The following is a 12258-nucleotide window of genomic DNA, read 5'->3' as shown; positions in this document are numbered from 1 at the left end:
GCCACCAGCTGACAAGCACTGATCACAGTGGCACCAAAAGGGCTTTAATTCCTCCTGGGGCTTTACAAACTGCTGTGCCAGGTGAAAATGTGCTTGAGAGGCGCGTCCGAAGCTGAGGTTTCCTTGTCTGCTATCAGATCTTCTGCTCTGCAGAGATAAAGGATGCTGCCAGCATGTTCTTCTCCCCATGACTGGCTCTTAGTGTGTCTGACAAGTCTCACTGAAACTAAAGGCCAACTAAAAGTAGTCTTTGAGAGAGGCAAATGAGGCTCGTTGCCTTCTGCTGTCAGCTGGCAGCAATGGGCTGAGCTGTTGATGATTCAGCTCTGCAGTTACTGCTACAGCCTTTTCTTCTCTTGTTTTCCCAGGAGAGCCCCCCTGACCCAGCAGAGCAAGTGATCACCCTGCCTCGAACAACTGCACAAATGGGAGCTGTCAGCAACATCTCCGACCATCAAGGAACCCTGACAGTCAATATGCCTTTAAGAAACCCGTGATTTATAATTTGCAACAGGAGATACACGCTCTGGGGTGAAGGATCCAAGGCTAACAATGCTGTGTCCTTATCAGCAGCCACATTTGCTGGGGAGTGGTCCAAAACCAACTGACGCAAGGCTCCTTCTCTGAAGTGCTTTGTCCTATTCCCAGGTGAAGTACGCTTGCATCCAGTAAAATCCTTTGAGCTTTATCAGTGGGTGTATATATAGATGTGGGTAAGAAAACGATGATGGACACAGTGGCCAAAAAAAAAAAAGAAAATTCCTATAAGGCTCCTGCTTTCCTTATTCCAAATCGATATGTTATGTGGCAGATGGCTAGCAATACTTGAGCTGTGGTATTAACTGTAATAACCACATAAAGCATCCACTTCCCTAGCCACCATCCTAGAAGAAGTAGTGGATAGCTACTATCAATTTTCCAGTAACAGCAGAGATAGAAGTCGCCAGAGATGAACAGACCCTTTATAGATGAAGAACAGATGATTTGGCTCCACTGACAACCCAGATAAGAAATTCAGTAGTGCTTCCACCAGTAGAACGGAGGGAACTATAACAGCCCCGTTAAATATGAGACACACTGCATGGCCACCCTCACTGCTCGGCTACCTTTTTTTCTTAAAGGGTTGGGCTATTTAGTTGTAATTAGTATTTATGTAATGAATAGCTAAGCAACAAGCTTGTTTTTCATTTAGCCAACGCTAAACAGCTATCATGTACTTTTATTTTGTGAAGTAAATATATCAGTGGAAAGTAGGTGAGTAAAAAGAAGATTTTGCCTTTATAGGATAGAGAGGACACTGCACACGGAGTGAAAATTGTTTGAAGATGCTTTGGAGGTCACGTGGTGCCATTACATTCTTGGGTCTAATCTAAGGGCATCAATGAAACAATTTGAAACAATACTCCAGGAAAAGGTCTGCATTTGAGGAAATCCAGACCCTAGCAGGACTCTGCTGTAGTCCTGATAATGGACTTGAATGTGCAGGAGAGGGGCCTGAGAAGCGGCCAGGAGGGAGATGGTGCAGCCATGTCAAGGACAAGGCGGAGGCGTTTCAGACTGTGCTCAGCTACACTTTTGCCTCCTGTTTTGCCTTTTTGGGGTTCAATATGAGGCATTTGCTTCCTGACACGGGCTCCCCTTTGAACGATGTGAACAGGCATGGAAAAGTCAAGAGCTGGGTCTCATGCGGCTGGGCCAGACGTCTTCGTTCCTCCCCCCACGGCAAAGCTCCTGTGAACTGGGGTCTCCTACATCTCTCACAAAAGCTGATGACTTCACTCATAATGATAATAATAACACAGACTGTGAGGGTTGTTTAGTTAATGGGCTTCAAATTCTTGGGGGAAAAGAAAGGTTTGGTGACTTGGCTGGCGGTATGAGTGATGGAGCCAGGACCCATGACCTCCTGGTCCCACACTCGGTCTGAAGGAGAAGGTTGTTACTCTTGGCACCACAGACTGGTGAAAAGCAGCCGCTCTGTGTGCTCTGGACTGCTTTACCTGCTGCAATAAACCGTCCACATCCACCCTGGCTGGGAAATACCACTGCCGAAGTCAAGTTGCTAGCAGGTGAAGGGGCGGGGGGGTGCCGTTTATTTTAGTTTAGTTTATTTAAAGCCTCATAATTACTTTTCACAGGGCTATATTCATTATTATTTATTTTGGACTTCAAGCAGGATTTTCCCTTTTAAAACTGCACCCGCTCGAACTCGGCAGCTGCCTTAACTCATGCAATAGGAATGAACTGAGATTTACAAGGAAAGGGAATGTATACCTTCCCATAAAATATGTCTTATTAGGGTCTATCAGCCACAGTCACCCTAAAACCCTAAATCTGGAAAGGGACAAGGCTTTTTTCCAGACGAAAAGTCTGGGATACACTGCACAGGACAGTCAGAACTGGTAGAGCAGACATCAGACACGGCAAACCACCAGGTTCTCCTCCACACCTCTGCTTTGCCTCTAAAATCACCCGTGGTCTTCTAACTTTAGACAGTATCTTTGGAAGCTATTTAAGTTGTTATGGAAACTGCTTAAAGGAGTGAGTTATTCTCCAAAGGAAGCCTTCACCTCAGTCACCTATCGTGTTTTTGTGGGAGAAAGCCCTGTGCTACGTTCGGCCGGTGGCGGTGACAGCTCCTGACCCACCTTAGTCTGCAGCTGAGTGTCAAAGCCGTCCACACAAGCTGTGCCCCCAGTCCTAACGGGGACTTTGTGCTTGGGTTGCTGAGATCTCTTCAGTCTGTTTCTTTCAGCTACACAAGAGTGGTTTAGGAGATGAAACTAAGGATCTGTTGCAAATATCTGGTGAAAAACAAGGGTTGTGTAAACAGGTGACAGGCAAAAGTTCCTGTTTCTGGACCAACGTTCCTCCACCCTGATGTGCCCAGCCCTGTGTTGTCAGCTCTGGGAGGTGAACACTGCTCCTGTACCACACTTCAGTCTTGAGAAGCAAAATCAGCTGCTGCGCTGGCAAAGGGCAGCCACCTTCCCCGTGTGCCCTAAGCAGGCAGGGACCACGCACCGAGAGGGAGCTGGGAAGCCCATGCGGTCCGGCCCCACCACCCTTCTGGCTAATCGTGCATGGAGGAAGCTCTGGTGCCAACAGGGATGCACACAGGTCCCTCCCTGTGCGTGTTTTACCCACACTGTACGCGCATCCCGCTGGCTGCCTGCGGTAACATTACCAATGAAGCAGCGATGACTAAAGAATTCATCAATGACAAGGACACCAGGGAGAGTGGGGAGCTGTGGTGACTCACAGAGAGGTTAAAAACTGGAATAAAAGCCCCTTGTGCTCCTGCGGGGAAACACAGGGGCTCCTCCTGTGCAAAGGAGGTGGGACGAGGACAGCACAGCACACCGGCTCTCGGCTGGCATTGGCGTGAGCTGGAGGAAAGCGTTTCTACCTGCTGGATCCCCAAGGCTTTTCTATTTTAAGGATGAAGTCAATTTGTTTGACGGCATCTGCCTTTATAGCATCCCCAGAAAAATGTACAACTCCATGAGATTCAACCATGCTGCTGCTGTTTGGTTGCGCGGCGGAGCTGCCAGGCACAGGCATGACCTTTTGGCGAGAGCCGTCAAACTCTGGCTCAGAGGGACCTGGCAGCCGCGGGGAGAAGAGCTCAGCATGATTTTCAGGGTAACCAGCATCTCTGCAGAGGAGCCAGGTGGGCTGCTAGAAACCCCACAGATGAAACCGCAGTGGCCTGCAGGGAGGACATCTAGCCAACGAGAGGGCAACGGCATTTCTGCCTTCTCCCCTCCCTAGTCCTCAATCCAGATCTACGTGCACATCTAGCTCTGCATTTTGGAATGGCAGGATCTCCCTCGTTGCGCCACCTGCTCCTCCAGGTCTCTGGGACACCTCTCCCTGCTTTCCACTTCCATCAGAGGATTATACAAGCGATGATGAAACCAAATGGCTTTGACCTTTGAAGTGGGAAATCAATGGCTGGGCAGGGCTCAGTTCACTGCAGAAATATTTACAGGCACATCAGGAACATTGTATTAATTTCTTTCATTCTGGGGAGAAGGCAAGGAGCCAGCATGTCAATTCATACATTAAGATCTTCATTATGGCTCTTGGTTTACCTGCCCTCGGGAACAGCCCAGCTGCGGTGTGAAAGTCGGAGACATTTTCAGGGAAAAATGTTTCCAGAACTGGAAATCTAAGTGCAAAAAACTCCTCCCGGGGGCCCGTAGTGGCAATGAGGTCCCCATGGATACGAAGAGCTGGACACAGGCGACTGCGTGAGAGGAGTGCAAGCACAGAGGTTGGGTTCCTGGAGAGCTACTCTGCTTCTGCGCTGACTGCCAGGACTGGGCCATCGCTGCAGCAGCATCTCCAGGGATGCAATCAAAGAAGTCCTCAGGCATCATGCACGACCTTTTTTTTTTTTCGGCAAAAAAAAGTTGAGCCTTTGATACTTTCCTGGTGAACTGAGGGAGAGCACGTCTGTTCTCTGGGGAATGGGAAGGAATTCTAGAGGATATAGGATTCTCAAAACGTTGAGTCTGTGCCTCCGTCGAAGAGGTTCATAGCCTGAGTAGGAGAGACAACCCAGGCTGCAGGTTCTCTTATCTATTTAGCTGGTTGGACTTGCAGACATTTTTTATCCCAAGTGTTTTGTCGTGAGCTGGCGGAAGGGGAGAATTTGAGTTTGCCAAGGCTAATTTTAGTAAGAGACAGCCTTACACCATTTCCCTCAGGGCTAGCTACATTAAAAAAAAAAAAACCAACCACAGATTAAAATCACCCAATTACCATACTATACCAAATAAAAACACCAGCCAGAGATGTAATCTCACGTGCTATTAAAATGCACCAAGACACAAAACGCCATTCAGAGATACCATCTCCTAGACGAATGCCATACACAATAGCCCGTCTAAAAGCGATTGCCTTCATTGTTTAAGGAATTACACACAGTGTTTGTTCTGACATTCCAGAGTGGGCTGGGGTGGGTAGAGAGTCTGGGTGGTCATGAGAGACGGTGCCTTTCACTTTCATGTGCTGCTCTGGATTTAGCCCGAGTTCATTAATGAGCAGAAAAAATGAGGACTCGCTGATGTATAGTAGGTGGGATATGCAATATGAGCTGGAAATGTGCTGCAGATTTCTCCCAGAGTTACGGAATAAGTTAAACAGGGTTCACGTCAGGTGTCATGACCAGGCTGAGAGGGTACAAGCCATATGCGAGCTATGGAGCCTAAGTTCTGCCTGCCTTCTTCTGTTGTACACATCACCTTGGTATCTTAGTGTTTACCACACTTTTTGTTACTAGACGTGGTCCCCAATTAGGCAAATTTGTTGATGGTAACCAGCAAAATAAGTATCTTTGCATGTTCTGGAGATGTTTGTGATGTTTGTGTCCAGGACTCTCAGAGTGATCATTTTCCTCAAATGCATTCACTTCTAAAGGATCCTCTTGTCCCCCAAATCTTGCATAACACAACTGCTGCGTTTCTTTTAGAGCATCGACTCACTTCCATGCTAAGAGCAAAATTTTCCTGACAATTCCCACTGCAAGTGTCCAATCCCTGTGTAAAACAGTCGGACTGATGGCTACAGTCAGACTGAGGCCTAACAAAGAAATAAGACAAGCCTGGGTTTATCCTAAGCCACTTGTGAACTGTGATTTCTTTTTTCCAGCAAGGTACTTAGGTAAAGGATGGGACCATATAAGTTGTAACCACAGAGAAAAACAACCTTTTCAGCCCTACCTTGTGAAGCCTTCTCCAAAAGATCTGACAGACAGTAGTGGATGTCCTCTTCAGATGCTTGGAGGAATAATTAATTCTGCCTCACTGAGGGAAAACAGAAAATTAAGGGCACAATGACTGAGAAGGTCTACCTGATCTAGGAACCAAATGCCAAGGACTATAGTCTTTTCTCCTTACACAAGGAGTATTTATGCTCCATTACACAATGCTAAGCACTTGCCCAGGGGCTCAGAAGACATTGTAGCTCCCAGCGACTGCATAGCTTTTGAAAGATGCCCACAGGATGGCCAGGCATCTGCTGACAGTGTGGGCATGGCAGACTTGACCTACTCATGCTCTGGCTACCCAGGGTGCCATCATCTCCAGCATGGGCTGTTCAAATCTGTCCAAGATCTTGGCATTGCTGAAGCCCTTCCTCCTGCACCCTTGCCGCTGCTGCCCGTCCCCCTGGCCACGCACACAGTGCAGAGCTATGGTTAGAGCTCAGCCCCATCTCCACCTGCCATCTTCTCCTTTCGCACATCTCAGCTCCCCAGCTGGCTCTGTCCTGCCAGGCTCAGGGCACCCAGGCACCAGCTGTTGGCTTGACCCCGGCACATGTCGGTGTACCTGCTTTCAGATCACGCCAAGGGCCTTGCCCACGGTGAAAAAGGTGATTAAATTAAATTAAACCCCCTCAGGTTTGCACCAGATGAAGAGCGTTCACACAGCACCCACCATGGCCGTGCCACCCTGCAGCAGGGCATTAGCAAATCCTCCTCTCGCTCTTGAACCATCCCTCAGAGCTGAGGGAAAGCTTGGTCTGACCAGCAGCCACACAAGCTATTTTGGGTTTGATATGCAGCAGATTTGATAAGAAAGCTCTCAGGAAAAAACAAATTTCCTCTTGGACTCAGTAGAACTGGGCACATATTCCGGCACACAGAGTTCCCTTTCCTATAAGCTCATGAAGTAGCCTTCTAAAATTAGGAATGAGAGGTGAAGCTCTGGCCCCGTTGCAAGCAGGGACCTCTGTCTCCAGGACCAGGGCTCACCTTAGGGGTACAGGAGACCCTCATTGATGGTGGAGAGGTGAAGAGGGCAGGGGGGCCTGTGCTTTCTGTGCTGCTTCCCTGTTGTGCCCCTATATACATGCCCATTATTTATGCGAGTCAGAGGTTTACCTTGGGTCAGCGTAGGCGCCATACAATTTGCCTCCTGTCTAATGGTACTGAGAATTATCTGAGGAGCTCAGACCGCCTTGCAAGAGCAAGGGCTGGAAAAAGGCTGGAAGAGAGAAGCAAAGCACCTCAGTATGACCGCAGCTCGGTGCATTTGTGTTTGAACGAGACCTGTCTGTCTCACACTACGACCGTGCGATTCAGCGTGGCTCCAGCCCAGGCTCCCATGAAATTATGGCTACATTTATGTAGCCTTACCTGCTCCGTGGCCCCGGGTGCCCATTACACCTCACTGGTGTCTCCTCCGATCTGCTGGGTGAGGGTAATAGAGCAGAAGCCACCTTGGTGCTGCTGATGCCTGGAGGATGGGGTGCATTTTGCACTCAAAAACCCTCCCCTGTGTGGCAAACTCCCCTGCTGCAGCCTCACACCACGGCTTTGCACCACGAGGGGAAACAAGATACCGGGGAGAGGACTAGAAAGGACTGCTGGCAGCATGGGCTCAGAGGTCATTGCCAGGGACGAGTCGAGAGGGAGGTGCAGGTTAGAGACGGTCTCTGCTTATGAAAATGATGTTCAGTTATGAGAAACACAGTAACGAGAAGAAAAAAAGTCTTGATAAGAATCTTTTATCTCTAACTACTATACCGGTGCTCTCTTCTGTTTCCTCTGCTGCCCTCATGTTGTGTCACTTCGTAACCTGTATTCACCATCAGTATTGATTTACAGGCAAGCAGTTCAGTATTTGGCCCAGAGACAATGAATCTCTGGTGTTCAGCTGTTCCAGCCAGTGTCATGTTCCATATAAAGCGCCTCAGTTTTCACTGGGGTCACTGCTCATATTCAGTAGTTTCCTTTTACTTTGGTCTAGCCGAAAAAAGAAAAAAAAAAAAGGACAATAACCGCCTCCCTACAAATGCCAGTACTCCAGAGGTTAATAGCCGTGGTCTCACACTCAGCAGGTGCCCTGGGAGATGCACAGAGAGGAGCAGAGGATCCTGACCCTGCCCGCCTTGGTGCGAGGTGATTGATTTGCCCCCTCAGTTTCCCTTCTCACCTCCACGTGGGAGGATGTGGGGACGGGCACTCTTTAACAGCGGTGGCACCTGTGGAAGCGTTAGGGATGCTCCCGTGTCAGATGGGCACTGTCTCAGGCACTTCACGTTATCCTGCAGCCCCCAGAGCGGAGGAGAGCCCCTCTGCCACCCCGTCCTCCTGCAGAGCGCGGGGTGGGCACGGTCCTCGCGGGTGCTGGGGCTGGGGACGGCTGCTCGAGGGTGCGGGTGGCAGCATCTTCCATCTTGAAAAGCAGCAGGCGTGTTTCTGTCCCTTCTGCTGTCCTCCCCGAGGTAGGTGGGTGCCAAAGGGAGCCCTGGGCTTCTCCTGACGGCTGCGGGCTCCTGGAGCAAGGAGATGCCCCAGGGCTCCCACCAGGCCATGCAGGGAGCTCTGAGAGAAAAAAGCCAACACAAAACCCCCACTTTATCACTCGAACCCTAGTTTGTAATTGCGCTGTTGATCCAAACAGGCATAAAGGAGAGAGATTAACGGGGAGCTGCGAGTCACGGGTGGCTCCCCCTCATGGCTTGTGAAGCAAGAGAGGAAGAGGAACGCAGAGCCAGGAGGCTGCACTGCTGCTGCCCCAGCCAACCTGCCCCGGGCTCCCGCAGCCCTGCCAGGCTGCAGGAGAATGAGGAAGCATTCCCTGAAGGAAGGCAGAGGTGACCCGCAGATATTGTCCCCTGTCCCTTTTCCCGCGGGCTTGGAATGCTCCCATGCCATCTGCACGCTGCTTCTGCTCCCCAGCCCTCCCCGCGGCGACATGCCGGACAAATACTGCTACTTAGCAGTTCTCTGCAAGAAGAGAATTTTACAAATTCCTCTCCTGCCGAACACTGTCACTTGCGAGCGCCTGCCAAGGGCCTGACCTGGCCAGCTGCTTAATATCAGAGCGCTTCGTGCTTTCCCGCTTGTGATAAGCATCTGGGCAGGCAGGGCTAAGGCCAGCGTCCCAGCTAGTCCCAGTCCCGAGGAAGGTTTTGCGTGCCCCAAAGCCTGGCTGTTTTTTCCAATTATGTCAGTTGGGCTAATAAAAGTGATTACCTCTTTCGACCAACCCTGCCTTTCTCATTGATCCCACCGGCCGTTCTTCAAATGTCACCCAGCAAGGAGGGAGCACACATCCAATTATAAAAAGAGAAAAGATTAGCGTGATGACAAAGCAGCGGGGTCAGCGGTGCAGATGTGCTGCACGAAACAAATGAGCCGTGCCTGGTTTTGACATCCGCCAAGCCCAAGGAACCCTGAAGGAGGCATTCTGGGGTGGGCTGGGGCTCTCCCCAGTTTAGGCAGCATAAGAAATGCAAACTTAACTGTCTTCTTCACCTCTCCTCTGAGGGCTGGTATCATATTTGTTTAAATAAGAAGCCTTGAACACGCTGGAAAGATAATAACTACTCAAAAGCACAGATAGAGGCATGCAAACCTCAAAAGCAACGCAGAGTTTGGGTGATGAAATTTATTTTTCTGTGGGGCAGATTTCTGCCTTTGTTTTGAATCCGTGATCACTAGTCCCACTTGGTGTGGGTCACGGCTGCGTAGCCACGGGCAGGAATCAGCTCAAGCCATGGGCCCACCCCGACACACCTCACTTGGGTGAACAAAGATTGCCAACACAAGCAAGAGCTGCAGAATCAAGGAAGAAAAATCAGCCTTTCTCTGCTTCCTCCGCCACACCCCATTAACTAAAGCAGAGGTTCGGGCTTCTTTGAATACAGTACAACGAGGACAAATATTCAGATGTAACCTGGGCTGGCTGATTTCTGCACCGTGGGCCACAGAGATTTCCAGAGCCCTGAAGCAGGCTCCGGAGAGGGATGTAGGACTGTTCCCAGGGATGTGCAGGACATCAGACGCCTTTGATAAAGCACTTGTTACGGAGCAGAGAACTTAGCTTTGACTCTCCCAGAGCTGCTGTTTCCCACCGAGTCCCCAGACCTGCTTCTCCTCCTTTCAAGACTCAGTGCTTCATGCAGGGATGAGCATTTGGGTGTCTGTTGCGACAGGAGCCCTAACGCTTTTTGAATGCTTTGATTTGGTGTCAGAGTATTCCCAGATGTTAGCCTAACCCACGGGAAACAGCACAGCTAACTCACCAGGACATTACCAGAAACTTACTTTGATCACTTTCTAGACCTTTCCAATCAGCTCTTAAAAGAGAAGTGGGAACAGGGAGCTGAGGATGTGTCATTCCCACGCCTCCTGCTTTTCCTTCCCTGTTCTGCTCTGCTCTCCTGATATTGCATCTCATCTGTGCCTCCGCTTTTCCAGCAGTTTCTTGCCGTGCTTCCCTGCGACGTGTGTGCAGCTGGCCCCGGGGCAGAGGGGGCGTGTGGGGGCCGCTGTGCATGGGACCGGGGAAGGGATCCTGCACCCAGCAAGCACTCACCGAGCCCGTGTCTGCGGCCGGGGCAGGCCTCCGCTGGCGTGAAGCTGCGAAAGCCAACGGAGTGCTACAGGCTCCCACCGGCCAGTTGCAGTCGTACCTGTCGGTACCCGCGGGAAATGTACGGCCCCGTTTATCTCCACGGTGGGCAGGGGAAACTCCTGGTAATCAGCTAAGGCCATTAGCACTGCACACGTGGCTCCCCCGGACGCCCCTGCTTTCCGAAGGCTGCGCAGGTCTGCAGTGGGAAGAGGTGCCCCGTGGACCTTCTGTCCCCGTCTCTTCATTTTAGTGCGCAGATACCGAAGCGGAGCGTGGAAGCCACCAGTTCAGGAAGATCCCTGCCTCGACAGAAACCTCACACCACCGAAACTGCCTTCCATCTCATTTCCTGATTTCCCAGCCCCTGTTCCGCCCCTCTGTTTTAAAACACAAAGCTTTCTCTCCGTACACCAGGCTCTTCTCTATCAAGCGCCGGGGTGCAGCCCGGGTGTGACACAGACACCCGGTGGGATGCGGCACGGGGCGCAGGCTGCTCCCCACCGCAGCCCAGACGCCACTGCCGGTGCCCGGCCCTCGGCACAGCCGCACCACCTTGTCACCCGGGAAAAACAGGGCAGAATCGTGAAGCCCCATCAGACATCAGCCACTAATGTGTTTCAAATAAGATTTAACATTAATAACTGTTTAATTGCTAACAAAGGCAGGAGTCCTCCGCTGCTTCTGCTGCAGGATAGCCACAGTGCAGCACCCAACGAGACACTGAGCAAAAGCGACTCTTTCTGTTCTCCCTTTCTGCGGCATAAGGTAATTTTAGAAGCCACTTCGCTGTCGCCCCCACGAGCCCCCCGGCGCCTGCAGGCAGCGTGGTGTCTCTGCAGGAGAGCGGCGCGGGGCTGGAGGGTGTCAGTGCGGAGCAATGGGCAGAAATGAAATTCCAACAGCAGCGCTATCTCCCGTTAGGTTAGAAGGAAGTTTGCAGGATTCCTTAGTCCTTATTTAGCAAATTTGTTTGCTTTGGAGGGAAATATTTGTGATAGCGTCTGAGGCTAAGCACACGCCTGGCTGCAGCGTGGCAGCGCGCAGCAGTCACACAGCCTCCCCCCCCGGCCAGCGCTCCTGGGACAGTTGAGGGGACACCTTGACCATCTCTGGGGTTTCTGGAGCTCGGCTGAAGCTCCAGCACTCGGATGCATCCCACCACCCTGTGCTCAGTGGGGTGCTGGGCTGGGGGTGAAGCTGCAGCGACGGTGCTGGGCTGGGGGCTGGGAGGGACAGAGACCTGGGTGACATAGAATCATAGAATAGTTCGGGTTGGAAGGGACCTTTAAAGGTCATCTAGTCTAACCCCCCTGCAATGAGCAGGGACATCTTCAACTAGATCAGGTTGCTCAAAGTGGCAACCTTGAGTGTTTCCAGGGATGCAGCATCCACCACCTCACTGGGCAACCTATGCCAGTGTTTCATCATCCTCATTGTAAAAATTTTTTCCTTGTATCTAATCTAAATCTCCGTTCTTTCAGTTTAAAATCTGTTACCCCTCATCCTATCACTCCACTCCCTGATCCAGAGTCCCTCCCCATCTCTCCTGGAGCCCCTTTAGGGACTGGAAGTGGCTCTAATGTCTCCCTGGAGCCTTCTCTTCTCCAGGCTGAACACCCCCAGCTCTCTCAGCCCTCCCAGCAGAGGGGCTCCAGCCCTTGGAGCATCTTCGTGGCCTCCTCTGGCCCCGCTCCAACAGGTCCATGTCCTTCTGCTGTTGGAGGCCCCAGAGCTGGATGCGGTGGTCCAGGTGGGGTCTCCCTAGAGCAGAGCAGAGGGGTAGAATCCCCCGCTCGCCCTGCTGGCCGCCCTGCTGGGGATGCAGCCCAGGATGCGGTTGGCTTTCTGGTCCATGAGTGCACATTGATGGGTCACACCTCCT

Source organism: Larus michahellis, chromosome 11, assembly GCF_964199755.1.
Source record: "Larus michahellis chromosome 11, bLarMic1.1, whole genome shotgun sequence".
NCBI lineage: Eukaryota > Metazoa > Chordata > Aves > Charadriiformes > Laridae > Larus > Larus michahellis.
The sequence above is the reverse complement of the archived record's forward strand: the minus strand, read 5'-3'. Positions refer to the sequence as shown.